This window comes from Tyto alba, unplaced genomic scaffold, assembly GCF_018691265.1.
Source record: "Tyto alba isolate M040663 unplaced genomic scaffold, T.alba_DEE_v4.0 Super-Scaffold_46, whole genome shotgun sequence".
NCBI lineage: Eukaryota > Metazoa > Chordata > Aves > Strigiformes > Tytonidae > Tyto > Tyto alba.
Window position 1 is genome coordinate 13,647,220 of NW_024881322.1, and position 21,010 is coordinate 13,668,229.

The 21,010-nt window shown below is 39.0% G+C and overlaps 1 protein-coding gene across 1 annotated transcript in view; it reads left to right on the plus strand.

The window, feature by feature from the left end:
- Positions 1 to 21,010, plus strand: part of POU6F2 (POU class 6 homeobox 2) — a 315,222-nt gene that overhangs the window by 237,753 nt on the left and 56,459 nt on the right. The gene's annotated exons all lie outside the window — the stretch shown is intronic.

The following is a 21,010-nucleotide window of genomic DNA, read 5'->3' on the forward strand; positions in this document are numbered from 1 at the left end:
CCTTCAACATTAGTGGCATGCTGTAATACTAACAGGTGACTTTTTTCTGACCTGCTCTTCACTCAGAAATACCTGTATGTCTGCAGCACATTGATTATGAACAAGGTTAGTAGGGGGAAAAATGCTTGAAATTGCAGGGAACACTTCCTTTGTATTGTTATAGAGCATAACCGGAGGCTTAATTTAGAAGCCATTTTTCTAATTTTATGTTAAACTATTTGGTACTCATCCTTGCCTTTCCCTTCTGGTCTTTTAAGGCAGATGTTTCTTGAAGCCCTCAATAGCCTATTTCTTAGTCAGTGCTGCTTTCTCTCTGTATTCCCTTTAATCCATACATGATTATCATGAGTAAGAAAGATTGTATTCATGTGGCCACTAAAATGAACAGAAATAAACTAAAGCAAAATCTAAGTGGATCAAGACAGACCTGCTGGCTCTTCCCTACTGGGAAAGGAGAACACAGAGAAGGAAGGAGCAAAGAAGAGTGAAAACTGCCCTCACACCTGCATTTAATCTTTTTCAGGAAACCCTCATTCTCAGTCTTCATATAGGACTGGCCAAATCTGTCAGATCTTTAAAAAGTTACAATTAGGGAGAATGAGGTTAGATAGTGTTGTGATAGAGAAGAGCAGCAATCACAAACAATGCTTGATAAAACAGAGCTTGGATGATGCCTTTGCCTAAATTAGTTACAGAAAATAGATTGATAATCTGAAACACTTCTTTCTTTTTATTATAAGTAGCAGTGCCCTGCTTTGTTCACTATTTGCAGTGTCCTGATGTTTGATTCATACTTCCATCCATAGCTAACTTTTATGAAGACTTCATAGAAGGACAGCACATTAATTCAAAGATGTTCAATACTGATCAATATTCATTGCAAAGCAATTGCCAACACATGATCTTCCTTTTTCTATTGACAACATTAGTCAGATTTTTGTCTAGTTCTGAATCAAACCTGAGTCTAATACTCATTTCATGCCAGGACCAACTCTGTAGAAGGTCAAGTGTGATATATCAGTATGAAAGCAGTGTAAGCAAGATTGATCCTAGTGACTGTGAATTTTGTGAAGTTTGTCTTCATAGCACAACTAAAACTTTATGACTGTGACTTGTCTTCATCCTTGAGTTTCTCTTAAAAGCTCTGCACGTGAGAAACATCAGTAGTTCTCGGCACAGCACCACTTTCAGAGCCTCCCCTGCCCAGTGACATTAAGAAGTCCTTCACAGAGTAAGGCAGGATCTGATCCTGGAAACACAAAAGCATTGCCCTGGTTCCAGGGCTGGTAAATCAGCGTCTGGTACTGGCAGCCCTTAGTGAGAGAGGCACTCCCTCAAGCATTTCTTATTTGACTGGAGTGGGGAAGTGTACACTGTATCAAATTTTGCATGCAAGACAAGATATACTCCAACTTTAAAAATAACAGCAATGTCTCCACATCAAGTGCTTTGGGACTTGGAATATACACTTGGCAGTTTTGTGTTTGCTTTTCTTTCCTAGGTAGCAGTGACAAATCACTGGGTTAAGAACACACCCAGGTAGGAATGAAAGGTGTTCTATCTCCTGATCTCTCTCTCCCTGGTATACTCTGTATTACGAAGGAATGTTGTTACTTCTGTATGTAACAGGCTAAATGCTTCAAAACTGATCAGCCAGTCTCAAAGCAGTGGGCTAAGATTTAATTACACTTATTAAGAAAGAGACAAAAGTGTCTAAGATGTGTGGAGAAGTTGCCCACAGCTGTTAGGGTTATCTTAATTATTATTGTCATGGTCAGCTTGGGGCCATCTTCAAATTGAGAAAAGCTTGTGGGTGAGGTGCTGTAATGAGAAGGAACATGAGATGTGTGTATGTAGGGTCCCAAATACATGAATGGCACGAAGGGGCTGCGGCTCTCCTGTCTGCAAGTGGTGGAAGCTGAATCTCACCAGGCTCCCAAACTGAGGATGAGGAGTATCGTGTCCTGCATCCCATCAGGCCCCACAGGTTGAGTCCCCACACTCCCTGTGGCTGTTAGGAATTCACTCAAATTCCAAAAAATTTCAGAGGCTACAGGAGCAGCCAGGGAAAATAAAAACAGTATCTAAATGTAGGAGAAATAGAACCAGTATATAAATATTGGAAACGGTGCTCATTCCTGGCTCTAGCCTGCAGGAAGCGGTTGAATGCCACTGAAAACTGTGGAGAGCCAGGACACTACTGCTCTCTGCTCTACATCTCTACAGGAAACCTCGGCATAACCTTTAGTGTGTGATCTCCTAAATGCAAATGATGTTCACAGCAATTATGTTAAGGTTTTTCTCTCTCTCCTACTGCCAGCCAGGAATAATGGCACAGCAGCAGAACAAACAGGCACCGCATAGAAGTGTCCAAGAATGCGTGCCATAAATGCACAGTGCCAGCTTGCACCTCACCTCGCCATAATTTCACAAGCAGAGTGCCCTTGTGGAGCTAAACCCTACCCCTCATCTTTTTGTTAAGAGGATCCCCTTCTCAACCCATTTCCTCCACCCCAACACAAACCCTCTGGACTCTCATCCTGGACCTTGCTGCCATACCAGTAATTCACCTTGGTTTTTCTTTGCTGAATTCCTTCCAGAGAGCCTAGGAGTGTGCAGCCACCAGGAAAGTCTTCCCAGAAAAAAAGCAGGCTACCAGTCAGCTGAAATGGGGGATTATAGGATCCTTAGGTTGAGTGGAAGAGAGTCATGTATAAAGCATGGAGTAACATTAGCCGCCTCTGTTCATCAACAGCAAGGCTCATGCTTAGCCCCACATGCTCCTTGTTGCAGCATTTGGAGATTTCTGAAGCTCTAATGATGCTGTTAGCACTTACTCCACTTCTAACTGGCTAGGAGGCATTTTCTTTGCTGACTTTTCCATTCTGTCATTAAAGTAATATTTTTAATACAGAGGTAGTTCCTTTTCACCAATCTAGACAATACTGAAGGAAAAAAATACATTAAATAAATCTATTTAGCATGAACTATTGTCCCAACTCTGCTAAGATGAATATGCTTTAAAGTATTACTGATAAAAAAGACTAAGGAGAAGACAGAGATGTTTCCTTATCCAGACTTCTCCTATGCCTTAGTCAGTCCATATTGTTGCACAGTAATTTTGCCTACTCTCCATCACACTGTGCCTTACTGGAGTGTCAGAACGAAATAACAGCGATCAGCAGTCATACTGGCTGTTCCCCGTTAGAACAGTTCACAGCTCCATCTGCTCCTGCAAAACAAAGGTGATATTGATAAAGAAGATGCAGAGTAGGGGTGGGCGTTAGGAAAGGATTTAGAAGAATGGGCTAAGATCACAGGCTATTGGGCTGTGTGAAGTGCGAGCACATAGTCTGTAACACCTCCTGCTCCCAAAGACGTTCTTGTCTTAGCAGACAAGCAAGACAAAGGAATTACGATTATCTCCACTTTACAGATGGAGAAGTGAGTTAGTAAGAGATTAACTAGCTTGTCCAAGGTCACTCAGGGAGCCTGACAGGCACAGAACTAGGACCTGGGTTTCTGAGTTCCTAAGGAAGGATCAATCTCTAAGAAATAGTGTCCTAAGCTATGTTTCTTAATAAAAGAATCTCGTATTAAAACGTTACAAAAGTAAAAATGCAATTTCTTTACCTTTCAGTTTGATTAATGGATTCTTCACAACACAACAATAAAGCAAGTTCCTTTTATAATATAGAGTATTTGAATCATTTTTTTCAGAAAGTAATGACGGGGAAAAAAACTTTACTTTGATTAATTCCAGGTAGATTTTGTTTTCCCTTTTATTTTTTGGCCAATAACTTCTAGATATCAAATAGATGTATTTTAAAGTGCTAGGATTTGGCATGATGGTGAGCCAACTAGTAAGAGACCACCCTTTATAGATAATATAATAGTAGAACAAATTGAGTTTCCAGACTTTTATCCTCTAAGAAAAGCTGAATCCAGAGGGGAAAACTTCCACAGTGTTACTCAGTTGGTTCACCCTATTTGATTGCTCGTCAGTACATGAACCCTATTTTAGGAGTGATGTGATTTCTATCTAAAATAAGCTGTTTACAATGTTCTATGGGTTATTACTGTTTGAATGCTAGTTTCTAAAGTTCTTGAAAGAAGTCTACATTAAAGCAACATTCAGAAGATTGTAGGATTGTTTTGTATTCTCTCTGAAATGGAATGTGATTTCATCTGCATCAGGCTGATTTATACGGAGTAATTTTGTTGTTTTGCTTTTGAGCATTTTATGAACTCCCTGAGAGATTATTGACCCCTGCTTAAAAAGTTTGTGATGAGAAGATATACCAATAGTAGTCCTATTGTTGGTAATAATGACCATAATGGGTATAAATTCAGCTGTTCTTTTTAGGAGATTATCTATTTTCTTTACTATTTTATAGGCATAAGTAGAGCTTAAAAGCGAAGATACAGGGCAGGGCTGGGGGGATGTCATGATTTTCTGCAAATTCCCTTCCAGTGTAATATTGCAGTGTACAAAAGCTGTAGAAAACAGAATGACAACCTTTAAGCTTTAAGGCCATGAATCTATCATTCTGCTTTAGATGCGGAGATAGTCATGCTGTCATTTAACCTGATGATCATTTGGAGCTAGACTATAAAGTCCTATGTAGTTAGGGCTCAGAGGTGGGCCCTTAGTGCAGAGTTTTACCTCTCTCTGCAGGACTTGGTGTGCCGTGTGGCCAAAAACTGGGAAAACTGCAAAAGTCCTTTTGCAATGGGTCCTGGTACAAGGTACATGCCTTTGGTGTGTGTCATCCGGCTGAGCCACTGAAACGTATGTTTAGCTGCCTCCACTGTCAGTGGAAAAAGAGTCCTTTCCAGAAGACAGCTCAGAAAGGGGCTTTGTCTTGTAAGCTCTGAATTACCCCCTAGAGCATCTGTTCTTTACCAACTGTAGAGACAATGAAGAGTGACTGGCTTTGTAACTTCAGTGTCCAAAAGGTGTCATTGGGATTTTTCTCCAAACAGACAGAAAGAACACAAAGGTGTGACAACAGTGTGGGCTAACTGTTCCCACACGGGCCGTTTTTATAGCTTTGTGACAGAATACAGGCTTGAGAGGAGCACTATTGCAAGTATTTTTCACTTGTACTAATGTGAGGTATATCAGAATAGTTATGACACTATTTTGTAAAACTAAAAAGAACACTAGTCAAAAAGACTGCATGCTTCTAAGATCATCACATGTAGATTAAAGGCTCATCTCTTATGCAATGACTTATGTATGCCTATCAGCTCTTCTCCTAGATCATCTGCACAGCAGGACTGATGCATAGGCTTCATGAGATGCAGAAAGATGACAGAAATACATAAGTGTTTTGATTTACCGATAGTCCTCTCTCTTCTATTCCTAATCTAGGATTTAGTGGGTTTATGATGTGTTGTATGTCTGTGTCTGATTTAAAATAATTATTTCGATAGTCATTCTTGCGATACCACTTTTTTATGTTTCAGCACTCTTGTGTTGATATGTTAGAGTTAGTTATTTCTTTTATTAGCTCAGCAGTGCTTTGCTTCTGTAAATATAATTCAAGACCTGTAATTTTCTTTATCCTTGGTGAAATTAATCTCTATATACATTTTTTTCGCTTGTGTTCTGCTTGGGTAATGGGAACATTCCAAAATGTATATATGACATATTTCTTGGATTTTCTTTGGTATAGCATATTACCTATATTAGATGGTAGTCTATATTAGGCTTATTATTTGTTCATCAAAGTTTATGGAGCAGTCCTGCATTTCGTGTATTTTCTCTTGTACATTTCTTCTATGCAAACACATATGCACACATACTCAGAGACTCCCAGGGCTCAGTTCAAAAAGGCAACCAATTCAACTATGATTGCTTTTTTGTTTCTTTCTTACATTTTTTTTTTCTGTTTTCCTTTCATGCCTGTTGTCTTTTGTAATTGGCTTCAAGAACATTTTTGATACAACTTTGGCAAATAAGTTCCCTCTATAACACTGCTGTGGAGTTCCTTTCATTTTTTTTGCTGCATGTTTGTTCTGTAACACTTTAATTTATTTATTCATCTATTTTTACTTTTAAGTTCCTGGATTGATTTATTGATTGTTTTATTGATTTATTGATTTATTTATTTAGGGCTTGACTCTTACATTTCTTACACTGGTGTAAGCAAAGAGCAGGCCTCCAGCTGTGCTAGGTTTTTCCAAACTCTTACCTCCTTTGGAGGTAAAGGATAGCCCAAGAGTAATTTGATTAAACATGTTTTTCCCACTGCCTTTGTTACTACATATCCAACCCAGGACATTTATAAAAAATAGGTAGTAAGCACTAGACATAAATCTCAGCTGTGTGAGAAGATTCTTAATATGAGATGCCCTTACAGTGTTATCTGTTGAGTTCCCCTAAGTAAAGCACCACCTCCAGTTTTGGCTCTGATTAATTAATATATTTTGAAGATTCAAAGGCTCCCTGTACTCAGACTGCTCCATGGAATAGCATGCAGTAACATATGGTCTCTACCCACTCTCCACCTTCTTTCTCCAAGCAAAGAGGTAGTGGCAAGGAAGCAAAAGTAGATCTTGGGTAGTAAGAATACCCTGAAGGGGGGTAGGATTGCTAACATTTGTAAAAATATTTCCCAGGTAGTCACACACAAATAAAAAACAAACAAGAAAACAAGTTATCCCAATTGGGAATGTCCTTCCTGGGACAGGAGCCATCCCCAAGACACTGCCAGTGGTGTGGCGAGCTGGCTGCCACCGGCTCAGCTCCAACTGGAGGCAAAACCATCTGTGTCCCAGCAGTGACAGACGAGAGGCAGAACAAGAGCTCCCTAGTGCTTCTCACCGTATCATCAACTCTTCTTTTCCACAACAGCCACTTGTGCAAATGAGTGGATGAGGCCTTGCACCCATGGCTACTCATCTCTGCCCACCAACCTGGAGGCCAGTTAGTGCCAATCATAAATAAGGGGCCTGTAGTACAGCTCTTGTGGCTTGACATACAATTTTTCCCCCTGATTTTATTATCTTTTAACAGCTATATGATGATGAGGGTCATTCATACAAGTGAGTCGTGTTTTCTGCATAATATGATAGAGTGATAGGTCTAGAGCTCAAGTAAGCGTTATATGCGCTATTGTAATTCATTTTAAAATAGGACTTGATAAAAACAAGGTACCATATGTGACATTTACTACAAGAGTGTAAATAAACATAAGGCCGGAGGGAATGTTAGGATGCTTCGGGGATTTCCCTACCACAGCAGTGGCAAGTTGAGTAATTGACTTACGAAAAGTATCCCGAGCACTAATGGTAGAATAAGTGTTTCCTAAAGAATATATATGTTGTCAGATCGCAACTTCAGAAAGAAGACAAGGCTTTAATTTATTCAGGGTGTTCTAATAATGTAAGCCAACAAAGTTAAACCAGTTAATTTATAAACAGCAGCAGATCCAGACACATATACAATGCTCTCCTGGATCTGCCACTTCCTTGTGTAAAGTCAGCCTTCAGTTTGAAATAGCCCATTGTAGTTATTTTCACCATTTATGTGCTTCTTAGTTAAAGATCTACATTTTGTGAGCAGCTTTGCTAGTCACTTAGATGTTCATTCATTTCTGTACCTCAGGGAAATTTTCTGGTCTTCATTAGTATTACCTGTATGTATATTATGGCAGTGGCTTAAGTGCCCAAATTACATAAATACTAGATAAATAAATAAAACAGTAGGTACTGTGAAGCAAACAGGAAAAAATACTCTACATGCAGATTTACCCTGAAATAAGAAAATTTGGTTTAATTTGGATCTTGACTTATTTTGGTGCATGTGCATATGTAATCCAGCCCTAATGGACTTTCAAGTATATTATCTAAAGGGAAAACAAACACGCAAACAGGATGAAATAAAGGGAGTTTTATTATTCTCATTTTTCAGACAGGAAATTAAAGAAATGAAAATATATGGAAGAATTGGACCCCTAGTGAGCTATCTAGATCTCTACCCCGGGACCCTAATCACAAGACTTCCTTCCTCCTCAAACATAATTATTACTATTTCCATCACATATACTTTGGAAAGTTTTTCATGTTTCCACATGAAATACTAATTTTCTAACCCTGAACTTTCCTTTTAAGCAAAATCAATGAAAAGCTATTGTTGCTTTTACAGATGCCAGAGAGAATTATTACCATCATAAGCAACAATAAAAAAGATCTTTTCACCCTCAGTAGATTGAATTACTGAGAAATAACCTTATAATTACTGTATAAAACACCCTGTTTTAACACTGTTTTTAATATCCATAAAGTTTCTGATTTATTTTTCACAAGCCAGCATCAATGAGCTAAATTCTGACTTGCTCTAAACTGGTGCATTTATGTTGACCTCCATGGGACTCCACCTGTTGCATTGATGACTCTTAAGAGGCACACTATTTTGGGGTGAATATTAGTTAGGAACAAGGAGAGAGGTCTAATTTCACTGACATTGATTTAAATAAGCAGTTTAATTTTCTTGAAATCAAAGGAAATTTTTTGGAGTTCTGACAGTATATCAGGTAAATCTGCTTTCAATTAGATCTTTGTCAGACCAGTGAAGAGAAGCATCCTTCTCTTAATCCCCTAGTGTGGGATTCACCAGTGGAAATGTCAGGCAACCCTTGAGTAATAGTGAACTTGCCAAATGGACCCTTGTCCCTCGCTCCCTGCAGATCGTGGTTCCGATGCTTCAGCAGCCTGCAATGCTCAGCCGGTTCGTGGTCTTCAGGGGAGAGAAAGGAAATTCCATCTCCGCACACTCGCATTGCTCTCTTGCTGCTACAACCGAAAAAACAGTCTCCTGGACCCGCACAAAAGTAAAAACTTCTGGTTGAGGTTAGGCTGTTGATCTTGGTTGCCTCTTCTAGCTGGCTGATGTTTACCCGTTCTTCTGCAAGTCAGTGTCCTTGTCTGTCTCTTTGAGGTGAAAGTAAGAGGGCTGTTACCTGCCTGCTGATTGTCGTTGTTGAAAGAAGAAACAGTTCAGTTCAGTTCAGGGCTGCACCCTCATTTTGTGTGCAGTTCTTGGCCATCTCTTTTCTGTTCATCTCTTTTCTCCTGGTTTGGTAAGAAAACATGTGAGTGCCCTCTGTTCAGTATCTCTTCTCAGGGAGATATATTCAGCTTTAAGTTCAGAAAGCAAACAGCACATACTTCATATTTTATAGCGAGTATTTGTTTTATTGCATGTACAATATGAACGTGATAAGTGTAGTGAAAGAGTCCTGCATTAATTGCACTTGGGCTGGATTTATCACAGTTTCTGCCTTGCTGGAGGTGCATTAGAGCAACAGCCTTGCCTGTCTCGGTTGCCCACAAAAACATTTTTGACCTCTGGCTTGCCCCTTTTACTGACAGAATTACCAGTAGCACCCACCAGTACCAGTGGCTTCAAAGAGGTCTGCAGACTGCATTCTTTCCAAAGGGGTATTTTGGCAAATAGGAACATACATATGTTCCGCCTGCATCAAAATGGGTGACATTAGGAAAAGGCACGTAAGAGTGATTTTTTTAAAATGAAGTATTTCCACACAATTTATAAAACACCCGTCTGTTTGGGTGATACATTTTATATTTCCTTTCAATAAATCATTCTGGTCTGAACTAAATGTTTCAGGTGACCTAAAATGTATTTATTTTCCATTTTTTTTCACTCCAGGTCTGCCTGAAGTGTGTTTTGTTACTGTTTTGGTGAGGTTTTTTGAAGGGGTGAGTAGGGTATTTCAAGGGAATTTTTCAGTCTGCAAACAGAAGAATCCATTAGTTTCACAGCTGTAGGTGTAAATATTTTGACTTCTGACTTCAATGGCTAGCTTCTCTAGTTTACAGTGGTCTAAGTGGGAAAAAAAAAAAAAAAAAAAAAGGAAAAAATTGGGCCTTTAGTGAGACTATTTGATTTAAATAAAATATCAGTGTAATTAGCTAATTCTGGTATTTCAGATAAGAGTATCATTCCCCCCTTATTGCAGATTTGAAGTCTCTAAAAAACTGAAAGGGCTGATTCTGACAGTAGTTACCTCTGTTTAAACCAGTTGGAACTCTGCTGACCTCATTAAAATTACACCAGATTTCTATCCTGGTGGAAAGAAATCAGAATCAGACCAAGAACTTGGAACTTACGTTATTTTTAGCACAAAAAAATCTGTTGTTTTGTAAAGCACAAGAATTGCTACAGGGCCCATAAATATTTTGTGAATCCGGTCAACAGATAAAAGTAGAAAATACTTAGAACATGAAGAAATTCATCTGTCTGTCTATTGACAGTGCCTTATGGAAGAACAAGAGTCTAGGTACAATAAGGCAATAATGAATTTAATGAAAAAGCTACAGACATTCAGGTTGTAAGCTGAGCTGCTGTTGAAAAGATAGTACATATTTTTGCCCATATAGCAGAATTCCTTGGCTGAACATCTATGAGTAGATTTCCATTGATAATAAATATGGCGGAAATTATTTACTGTAAATGATAATTAGACTTTCCCCAGGCTATGCATTCAGCCAGTAGCAGATACTGAATAATAACATAGGCATTATTTCTGACATTATTTCTGCCTCCACACACACAAAAAAAAGAGGATGATAGGAGCTAAATCTTGCCATGACTTTTGTTTAAAATATAGTAATACCAGCATAGGGGTAAATTAATATTTGCATGTGATTTTATGTAATAACATGTATAACATGGAGTATAAGTCACACCCCATCTTTATCTGTGAAGTAGAAAAATCACAGACACAAGAACACACTCACAAACACTCTCGAGTTTACCCAGGATTACTGCATTCAGACTTGCATGCAGGCTAACTTGAAGCAGTCTTTGCAGGATCTCAGCCTCAGAATTTAACCAATTTGGAATTGATCCTTGCAGCAAAAAAAAAAAAAATTCTTCAGTTTATACTTGCAGTCATCACTCACATTCAGCTAACAGCAGTTCTTCTTTTACCTCAAGCAATATGGAGCTATGCTTTTGTTATAAGAGGATCTCAGTTTCATATACCCTCTTGCCATCAATTTATAGTGCCTAGCTCAGTGGCAATTGCAAAGACCTCAGAAACAATACATTCCTAGCCTATATGTTTTTAATTATATTTCCAAGTTTCATTTGCTGTTGGCAACTTGACGTTATTTTGATTTTGCTGAGGTGAAATATATGAGTTTCAAATACAGCTTTGAAATTGATTAGGAATTAATATGGCAGCATTACAGACACAGTAGATTTACTGCTGCTTTTGCAGCTCTGTGTGAACTCCCATATGGAAAACCTATTGTGACCAGATCCAGAGTGACATGAGCAAAGTGGCTGAGACTGGAGATAGGAGATCAGAGAAAAGGAATCAGATAAGTAAAAGCAGAAGGAGAGTCTATAATGGCAAAAACAAAAATTATACCCACCCCCCAGAAAACCTCAGGGAGGAGTCACAGGAAAGGTGAGACATGGCTGTATTACTAAAGCAAAACAAAACACGCACAAAAAAGCTTTCAAGGCAATCGGTATATTTAAGATAACTGGTAAATGTTCTGTACACCTCTCAGAAGAACATTAACGAAAAGTAAACCTGGAATCACCCATCTGACGCTGAGCGCAGCCGAGCCCTGTGCAGCACGCTCTGGCAGCGCTGCTTCTGGGGCAGGACTTGCAGCTCATCTGTGGGAGCAGGTTTCGTGCTGACACCAAGTGAGATGGAAGTGCCCGGGAGGAGAGAGGGTTCACTGTGGAAATGTTACGTGTGGCGGCATTACACTATTAACCCTTCTGCCTTTCGCCTTCTGTAGGAGCTGCGTTGAGGGCACAATTTTTGGCATGTTAAATACACAGTTGTTACCAGTCTCTACACAGCTTTATGTACAGAGCAGGACTGCTGGTGAAAAAGAGAACAGTGGGTGTGTGTATGTATGTATATACAGTGGTTTTAAAGTGCTGTAGTCAGTCCTGTGTTAGCTAGTGCCTTCTTACATGTTTACAGTAAAATTAAGCCTTCCAAAGGCGAATGTGGCAGGAGGTTGCTACCATCTGAGATGCAATATGCTCACATAGTGCGGGTGCAGGGAGGGGGGGCACAGGCTCCCAAGTGTTGATTGCTCTATCTTTAGAAAAGGGGTAGCAGCGGTCACCTCCCCGTTGACACACAGACAACAAACAGTTGAACAAAGTCCCTTTTTCAGTCCATCACTGGGCACTCAGAACTGTACTAAAAGAGTGCCCCAAGGAAAATGTTAACAGTATCCTGCTTAGGGAGCCCCATCATCCTTTTCTGCAGGCCCTCCCCCCTCACACAGACTTTCACTCAGGTTTCTTGTTTTAGTGGCTATCACTCACCCCTCATATTTATTAGAAATGTGATTTTAACTTCAAGGTTTTCAAACTAAATTCTTCCTTCAACTTTGTTCACACTTCTCAAATCACACTTTGTATACTGAGATTTCAGCAAAACTCAAATGTCTAATTAAAAATCAGTGTCTCAACCGATTTGGTATCTCATCTATTCTCCATGAAACCTGGAAAATAGAGAACTTCTCAAACATGTGGTGTCAGTTATGGTGTTTATGTCATTTTGACTTTGGGGTGAACTGACATAACTGCAGAGGATTAAATCTTTCCAGCTTTCTTGATACCTGGATTCAGAACCAGATTTGGATTCTGGACTGACCTGTATCTTTACCAGACATCTTTCCACTGCACTCAGGAATTGCCTGTATCGTTGTTCAACTTTGTATCAGATCGGTGCATCTAGTGAGGTCAGGTTTGGAGTTGAAAGCAGTGAAAAGAAAAATATTCCACATACTTCCAGTTTTAGATCTGATCTTGGTCACGTTCAAGTCAATGAGACTTCAATGTAAGCACTTAGCTTACATGGGAGCAGACCTATTTGCTGATGCTATTGCATTACAAATAAATGAAAGTATCCAGATGTATTTCCAGCTTCAAAAATTAGGATCTTTGGAGAACAGCTGGCTTAGAATTTTTAGAGAAGCATTATGTATGTTCTCAGTCAGCACTGTGTCCCTAACTATTAAGTAGGATTTATTCTTCAAAGGGCAAAAGAGAAGGTCTGTACCTAAAAGTCTGATTTTTAATATGAATATTCGAACAAACAATTCCAGGCATGTATATTAAGATTGTATATTGTACTGTAAACCAAGACTGTTTTAGAACTGTTTCCTCAAATACCCAACATGAAGTGTCATATGATCATGATGTGACCTCACATTGCATTTTTAGCATTTATATATGCAAATGGACATATTTACATGTGCATGTGCCATTCACACATTCAAATTAAAGGCAAATAAATGTTTTAGATTCAGGAGATTAATTTGGTGTGTCTCACGGTTGACACACTTTATACAGAGGCTGGATCACTGAGACCCAAGTGCTGGGCTCTTATCCAAGAAGACAGATGGCAATTTCCTTTTGATAAGGGTTCATTTTTTAGCAGCAAGGGAGCCCTGAAGTAACCATTTTTCTTGTGGGGAAAGCATCTTTCATAAGCCAGATAGATCATTCTAAAATAGACAAACACAGGAACCAAGGAACTAATCAACCTGAAATGAGCTGAGTTGCACCCCCTTTCAGAAAGTTTAGGAGATGCTCTTTGTTTTCATTCTTTCTGCACATGGGGAGTACTTCAGAAAATTAGAGAATGCAGATAATTTTTTCAGTACTTTCCTCTTTTATGAGCATTGATACAATTTATGATTAGTAGTGATGAAAAATTTCATCAGGTCAGATGAGGTAGTTCGTTTACAGTATGTTTACACCATGCATAAAATAAACAGTTGTAGATATTTTAAAGACTGCATAAATATAAAGGTAAAAAAACAGACTAAACCGAGATGGCTCTGTTTAATTAAAATCTGGAACAGTGTGTGACAGCTTATACAGATCTGGAACATTTCAGACTTGTAAACTATAAGTGTAGACAGTCAGGAACCCACAAGACTAAAGTCTGAGGGTAGTCTGTAAGTACAGACCTGCTGCTAAATGAGTCAGTCATTGACTCTTTGTGGTTATTTATATTTAAATATACTTAATATATTAAATATATATTTACAATTTTATAATTATATATAAATATATAAATATTTTTAGAAATAGATAAATCTTTTATATATAAAATACACATGAATATATATTTAATATATTTAAATATGTTCGCTCTTCTGTTTGGTAAACATATAAGAGCCAGGTTCAGACATGCTGACACTTTCTTTTTAGTTTATTTTGTAGGATTAGAGCCAAACAGGATCCCTTTCCTCTGATTTCCTTTCCTCTGTGTTCTCTCTCTCACTAATACAGCAGAAATGAAAATGGCTAGGGAAGTTTCCACTCACGCCTTGCCTGTGCCCTAATGTGTTCTTCTTTATTCATGTATCCAGCAGTTTGGTCCTAGAGATCTGGGAATGATGTGTGCTCTTTATTTGCTTTGTCGTGGCTCCATTAAAAATACACCTTTTTTTATTTTTATAAATTGTTACCGTAGTCTTTTAGACTCATTCCAATTTGACCAGCAGCACCTTGTTTACAAAGATATTGTGAGAAGTTTTGTGCATCCTCCACTATCCATGTCATGTCAAGGCGTACATGAGCACGGCGCGCTTCCCATCACCTCAGGTCGCGTCGCTTTGCATTGAATCAAGTCATGTCGCATCAGTGATACCACTATCAGTACTTATTCCTGATAGAAAATTCAGCATAGATTTAGACAGCAAATAGCTCAGCCACAATAAATGTATATAATGAGCAGATTAAGTATCTGTGAGAACCAGATACTTTAAGTGTCCCTGGCAAGTCAGTGCTTTCAGATATTCCAATATCCTTGTCTCTCCACTGTATTCTGCACATAAATTTCTGATATATGTGCATATACTAAAATGTCTAAGCAGCCTATTTGGAACTCTTACCATCTACAACCATTTGCAGATACAGACCTGTGCAGTTTTGAAATAACCAGACGTTATTAGATGGGTCTGGATATTGTAACCACAAAGTATAGTTTATAGGTTGATCATATCCCAGCACTCTACAAAAAACAAATGTTGACAGATAATATTTTTTTTTTTTCATAATTTGGGGTTTGCTTCAAACATTTGCCTGCTTGCTGGGGCATATTTTCAAAGAGTTATGCATGACTGGACTCTATGACATCCATTTTATTAGACATTTTACCTTGTTGTTCATTTATAAAAATTAAATGTTGTAATTATCCTATTACATAAACTAAAAAGAAGGGAGGGGAGCGTCAAAACAAGTAAAAAAAATGAAAGTCTAACTGATATCTAAAACATACAGGATTTCCAAATTGTTTGATCATAGTATCTTTTTGGATAAAATTAACTTCTTTTATTTATGTTACTTGTTTGTTCTCTCTTGGCTTTCTTGGGATCTACATGTTCAGAGTTTTCTTGAAAATTTGACTTATTTTTGCTTAAGACCCTAAAAATAAATTAAACTGGCAGAGCTCAGGCACTCACAGTTGAAAAATTTGGCTGCAAAAATCAATATAAATGCTGAGTGGTCTTCTTATTGTTGATTATTACAAATATTCATTTGGCACTCATCACTGAGGTGCTTTCCCAGGGTTAAGTTGAAGCAGTCTTTCCAGTGTCTTTTTTAAAATTCCTTCAAGGCTTTTGAGATTCAGTGTAGGTCCAGGGAGCTGTCAGCTGGTACAAGGTATATATGCATATTGAAGTCATGTAGGAATGTAAGTATTGATACTATGTAAAGAATTAGCCAGAAGAGCTACTAGGGATTTCCAGGGAAACTGTACTTCTGCCTCAATTCATTCATGTTTAGAAACCAAGCATACGGGTATCTAGGTTGGAATGCTCTGCTCCTGTGTCTTCAAGGGACTGAAGACACTTGCATATTGCTGTTAGATATAGCCTGCAGTTACTGTAACGGGATGGTGTGGTGGGTTAGCTTTGGCTAACGGACAAACACCCACCCAGCCGCTCGCTCACTGCCTCAGTGGGGCTGGGGAGAAAATGGGGTGAGAAAGCTCATGGGTCAAGATAGAGAGACTGTTCACCAGCCACTGTCATGGGCAAAACAGACTCAACTTGGGGATAATTAATTTATTACCAGTTAAAATAGATCCAGGTAGTGAGAAGCAAAAAAAAAAAAAAAAACATTAAAAATATCTTTCTTCTCCCCTCTCCCAGACTTAACTTCACTCCTTCACTCCTGACTCCTCTACCCACCCCCAGTGGTGCCGGGAGGGGGGTACGGTCAGTCTGTTACGGTTCCTCTCTGCTGCTCCTTCCCCTTCACGCTTTTCGCCTGCTCTGGGTTGGGCCCTGCACGGATCAGTCCTCATCAGGAAATATCCACCCGCTCCAGTGTGGGGTCCTCCCAGGGCTACGGTGGGGATACCTGCTCTGCTGTGGAGCACCTCCTCCTCCTCCTTTCTCTGGCCTTGGTGTTCCCTCTGTTGAGTTCACTCGGTTTTTTCCCCTCCTTCTCTGCGGCTCCCCCTCTACCTTGCCATCTACATCCAATACAGATGATAATCCTGGTCCCAGTAATGAAGAAGGTACCAGAATATCCTCAGAAGACTGTGCTCAGTTTGAAACACTCTTTCCTGTAAGGCCAAGTGACTACTACCCAGAATCTGTCTCATGAGCTACTGTGAAAAAACGGGAATAACACCCACTAGATTTTAACATTTAATTCTCTCATAATCTCAACACAGACAAAATTCGCATAGATTCTCAGCTAAAAGTTCCTATAAAAGCAAATGCCATGCTAATAAAATTTTCATTTCTATGATAATTTTTCACATAGTCTAGATAGGAAAGAAAAATGTGGTGTTTCTGATTGAGAGCCATTGCTGATTTCTTCTCAAATTTTAGAGTTATTTAAATGAAAGGATTTTTCTGTTTCCCTTTGAAAAGCGTTGGTTTAGGCAAACACCCACAGTAGCTGATCTAGTAGTGTGATGCTCCCTACAGAAAGGATGTCTGAGAACATAAGAGACTGAGGATCTGTCAGTCCCTAATCAAATATACTGCTTTTCTACACTAATTTAATCTCTAGGAGATATCCAGAAATGTGATTTTTTTTAACAGCCTTCCTGAAAAACACCGATATTGTTTTGTAAAATGAAGTTATGCCTGCTGTTACTCCACAATAAGTCCCTCCATTGACCATTGCTGCATTCAGATAACATATTTTCACTCTTAGCCTCTCCCACAAGTCCTTTAGAAAACACGTAAGATCTAACTTTATTCTTATACTGGCACTAGTTTACCTTTCAGGTTACAGGCCCATGTTCTGGCATCCTGAAATGTCTTGACTTCTCATCAGTCAAACCGTGTTTTTTTCTTTATATTTGTTGAATGAGTGATATTGTAATGAGTAAAACTGGCTCTTTGATTTCCAGACCAGGGGAATGAAAGTTCAGCAGGATATGTCCTTTATAGAGAGAAGTAAAATTAGTGTGTAGGTTATCAAATCTGATCTTGTATTCAACAATGGGTGAATGCCTGATCACTTACTCACAGCAAGTTCACTGAGCTACTAAGTTAGCTTTGGAAAAAAGAGGAAGAGGGTATTCTTTCAGATGAAAAAAGTATTTATGGCTCTCAAGAAAGCTGCTTGCAACATTGACTCCACCACGCTTTTCCTGAAATCGTTCTTTTTGAAGACGATTTCTTAACCCTAGAAACTCTCGCTTCATGTGTCACAGTTTTAGGGTCTTGTAAGTAGTGCCCCTTTCATCCCCCATCATTTCTCAGGTTATTTTGACTGGTGTGAGTTCTGTTTGATGCAGTGGAATGGCTCCTGCTTTACACTGAGTTCGAGCAGAACAACTTCCATATGCTTTTCCTTTAAAAGTTCAGCTTTGGGAATTAAGAAAAATGTACTGAGGCTATTCAGTTATTACAAGATTCTTCCTCATAAAGTTTGCTTCCCCATATAATTATGTCATTAGCAGAGGCATCCTTGAGAGGGCTGGCCTGTCGCTTTAAACTAAGATCGCTATTACTTGCTGTAATGGCTGCTGTTTTGAGTGGGAGCAGAAATTTGGGCACTGGAATTGACAGCTCCAAATGTCTCAGCCTTCCAAATTAAATCATTATTCAAATACTGAAACAAAATGGGAAGAGCCCTTTGTGGGATCTTTCATAATATATTTCTAATATTTCCAATAAGTGTTCTTAGGGATCCAACCTGCACTGAGAAATGGCATAAACCTCTCAAGTCAGAGATTTTATTTTTAGAGTAAAATCGTGATATAATGTGTTAGAAGTTACCTTGGTGTGCAGACATAATGAAATGAGGTGTATTTCTCCATCCCCAATTTGCACGTGATACAAAAGGGGTCAGTTTAACAGAGTGTAACTTGTAGTCTGCACCTTCCCAAAGCACACAAAGAAAAATGCATCTTCTCATTTTTAATCGGACTTACAAATAGATAAGGATGTTTTTATATGCACTCGGAAGTCTCTTACCCTGTGAGTTGGCCCATTCACTGTGATTTTTCCTGGAACATGGTACTACCCAGGGTACCTATGCATATCACAGCCTCTGCCATAATTTTTAATAAGTAGATTATCTCTGTGATGCAACTAAAAGCAATCCTGAGTGTCTCCAGGATTTGTTGTAATTAAATTTTATTGTTGTGTTTGAAAACGTACAGTTTTTGAAAACTGGAGCAAGAAAAATGGAAAGGAGATTCTAGGAGGTGGCAGTCGGATTTTTAGAAGGTTTTAAGCCTTTGTAGTTTCCAGATTCACAAGCTTACTTACGTTCCCCAAGCAACTGGTCCTAGACACAGCTGAATCCATAAACTGTAGGAGCTAGTGTAGTTTATTAGCTGATGTCAGGTAACCGTGCAAAGATTAGCATTTATACCCGCAGTCAGGTGCTGCAGGATCATATGTGCAGTAATTTGTGGTTTTCTGATAAGATTGTAGAAGGCCTTTTCTGAAAGTCTTGCACTTTTGATGCTGCCTCTTTCTTCTTCCAGTATTTACAGTGACAAGGGAGTTACTCCAAGTCCTAGTGCTGCCTGTGACGTGATGTGGAGAAAGGCAGGCTTTACCAGCTTCTCTTCTGGATAGTAAAGAAATGTCACTGTTTTGAGCAGAAAACTGACAAGTTTATCTATACTGTTGTCTGGCATTATACTGCCGAGCTCAGGCACTGCCACCCAACTCACTGAGGAGTGCACACAACTACATTTGGGCTCACACCTTGTGCAGTCAGTGCAATTGTTTGCACTCTGCGTTCAGAGACCGAGCTTTGCCTTGGTCCTTGCGCCTGTCTCTGCTCTCTCCACAGCTCATCGGGACTGCTGTGCAAGCAGCCAGTGCAGTTCCCCCCTTTGTGCTTTATTCCTGCTTAATTTTCTAGCCATGGGATGCCGCAGACTAGTTTTGGAGGTTCAAAAAACAATTTTTTCCAAATCAAAATATTTCCTCCAACAATGCCATCTTTTCTGTCCAGCATTGTTACTAATCTTCATTTAGTTATTTACTTTACAATTTCTAGAGGGATTGGATGTGCTCAAGGCACCCCTTTAGGCAACACTTTATATCAAGGTTCCATTTATAAATACTTCATGAAGGGCTAATGAATGATTAATAGATGTTTTAATGTATGACCAATCAATTGTTGTAGGTTTCCCATGTCCAACAGACAAGTAGGTTTCTTATAAGCATAGATTATAACCATATCTGACACTTTCTACTGATGAGCTTCTAAACATCTATAACATACACACTACTCATATCTGTAACACACTTAAAACATCTACTAATCGCTGATTAATTTTTTATAACCTGTTTTGAAGCAGAGCCTGTCTGTGGAGTACATCCCTTATTGGTGTCTGTGATTCTCCATCTCTATAGGATTGATAGTTTACTCACCAACTAAGGACTTAGGACTCCTACTAATTTAATCTCAAACATTAAGCTTTTCTGAGTTAGCTTCAGCATTTTCACCTCAGCCTAAGAAAAAATGTCTTTGCTGTTCCTAGACTTTTTTCTCCCTCAACCTTCTGGCTACTTTACCCAGCTAACATGCATTTTGCAAGCTTTGCTAAAATGCAATGATTCTTAGGGGGCAAACCCACTCTAAAATACGTTTCCAGCCTGTCGAACTCAGTTTGATTGTTCTCAGGACAACTGTCCCAGTGATGATGGTTCCCAACTGGTTGGGGTTTTTTGGTTTTTTTTTTTTTTTTTTTACTATCATCCCTGTGTGCCTGGTTCAAAGTTTGTCCATTCTCAGAAAAGGATGAGAAAATACAAACTTCACAATAATCCAGTGAACAAGCCATCTCCCAGAGGACATTTGATTCTGACAGAGAAACACACATTTTGTATGTTTGATAGGAGTGTTCCTCTGTGGGATTCCCATAGTCTCCTAAGGTGAAAGCCACGACTGTGCTCTGGGCTTTAGAACCGCCTGAAGCAGGCAGCACAAGTCACTTAACATTTATGAGCTCTGCAATTAATCATTTGCAGCTGAGAAGCAGTAAGTTGCTTGGTATCACATTTTGCAAATAAATTTTGAATTTTTAGTTAGTTTCTACTGTACTTTATCACAGGGGTTGAGTCCTCTGCTGTGATTTATCTAGATGTTGAGACCAGTTCTTTAACAATATAAATTCAAAGGATCTGCAGGTTTTTCTCATTTCTGGGGTCATTAGCAAAATAGTCTCTGGTCTGAATGTCCCCAAGTAAATATCCCACTCCCATTCAAATCAGATGCTAATCTGTCACTGATTGCTGTTTACAGCAGGATTAGGCTGCTATATCTGCAGCATTAGCACATTGAACCTAAAGAAACACAACAAGCATAACTCAAAAAAAAAAGAAGAGAATAAAGGAGGGAGTTTTATTCTTCAATATTAACATGGAGTTTCCTCCGGCCTTTTAAAAACCATTCATTGTCAAAGACACCAGAACCTCAGGTATAGGAACCTCTCAGAACTGCTCAAGTTCTTGGAGTAGACATTTTTTTACCCATGTTAGC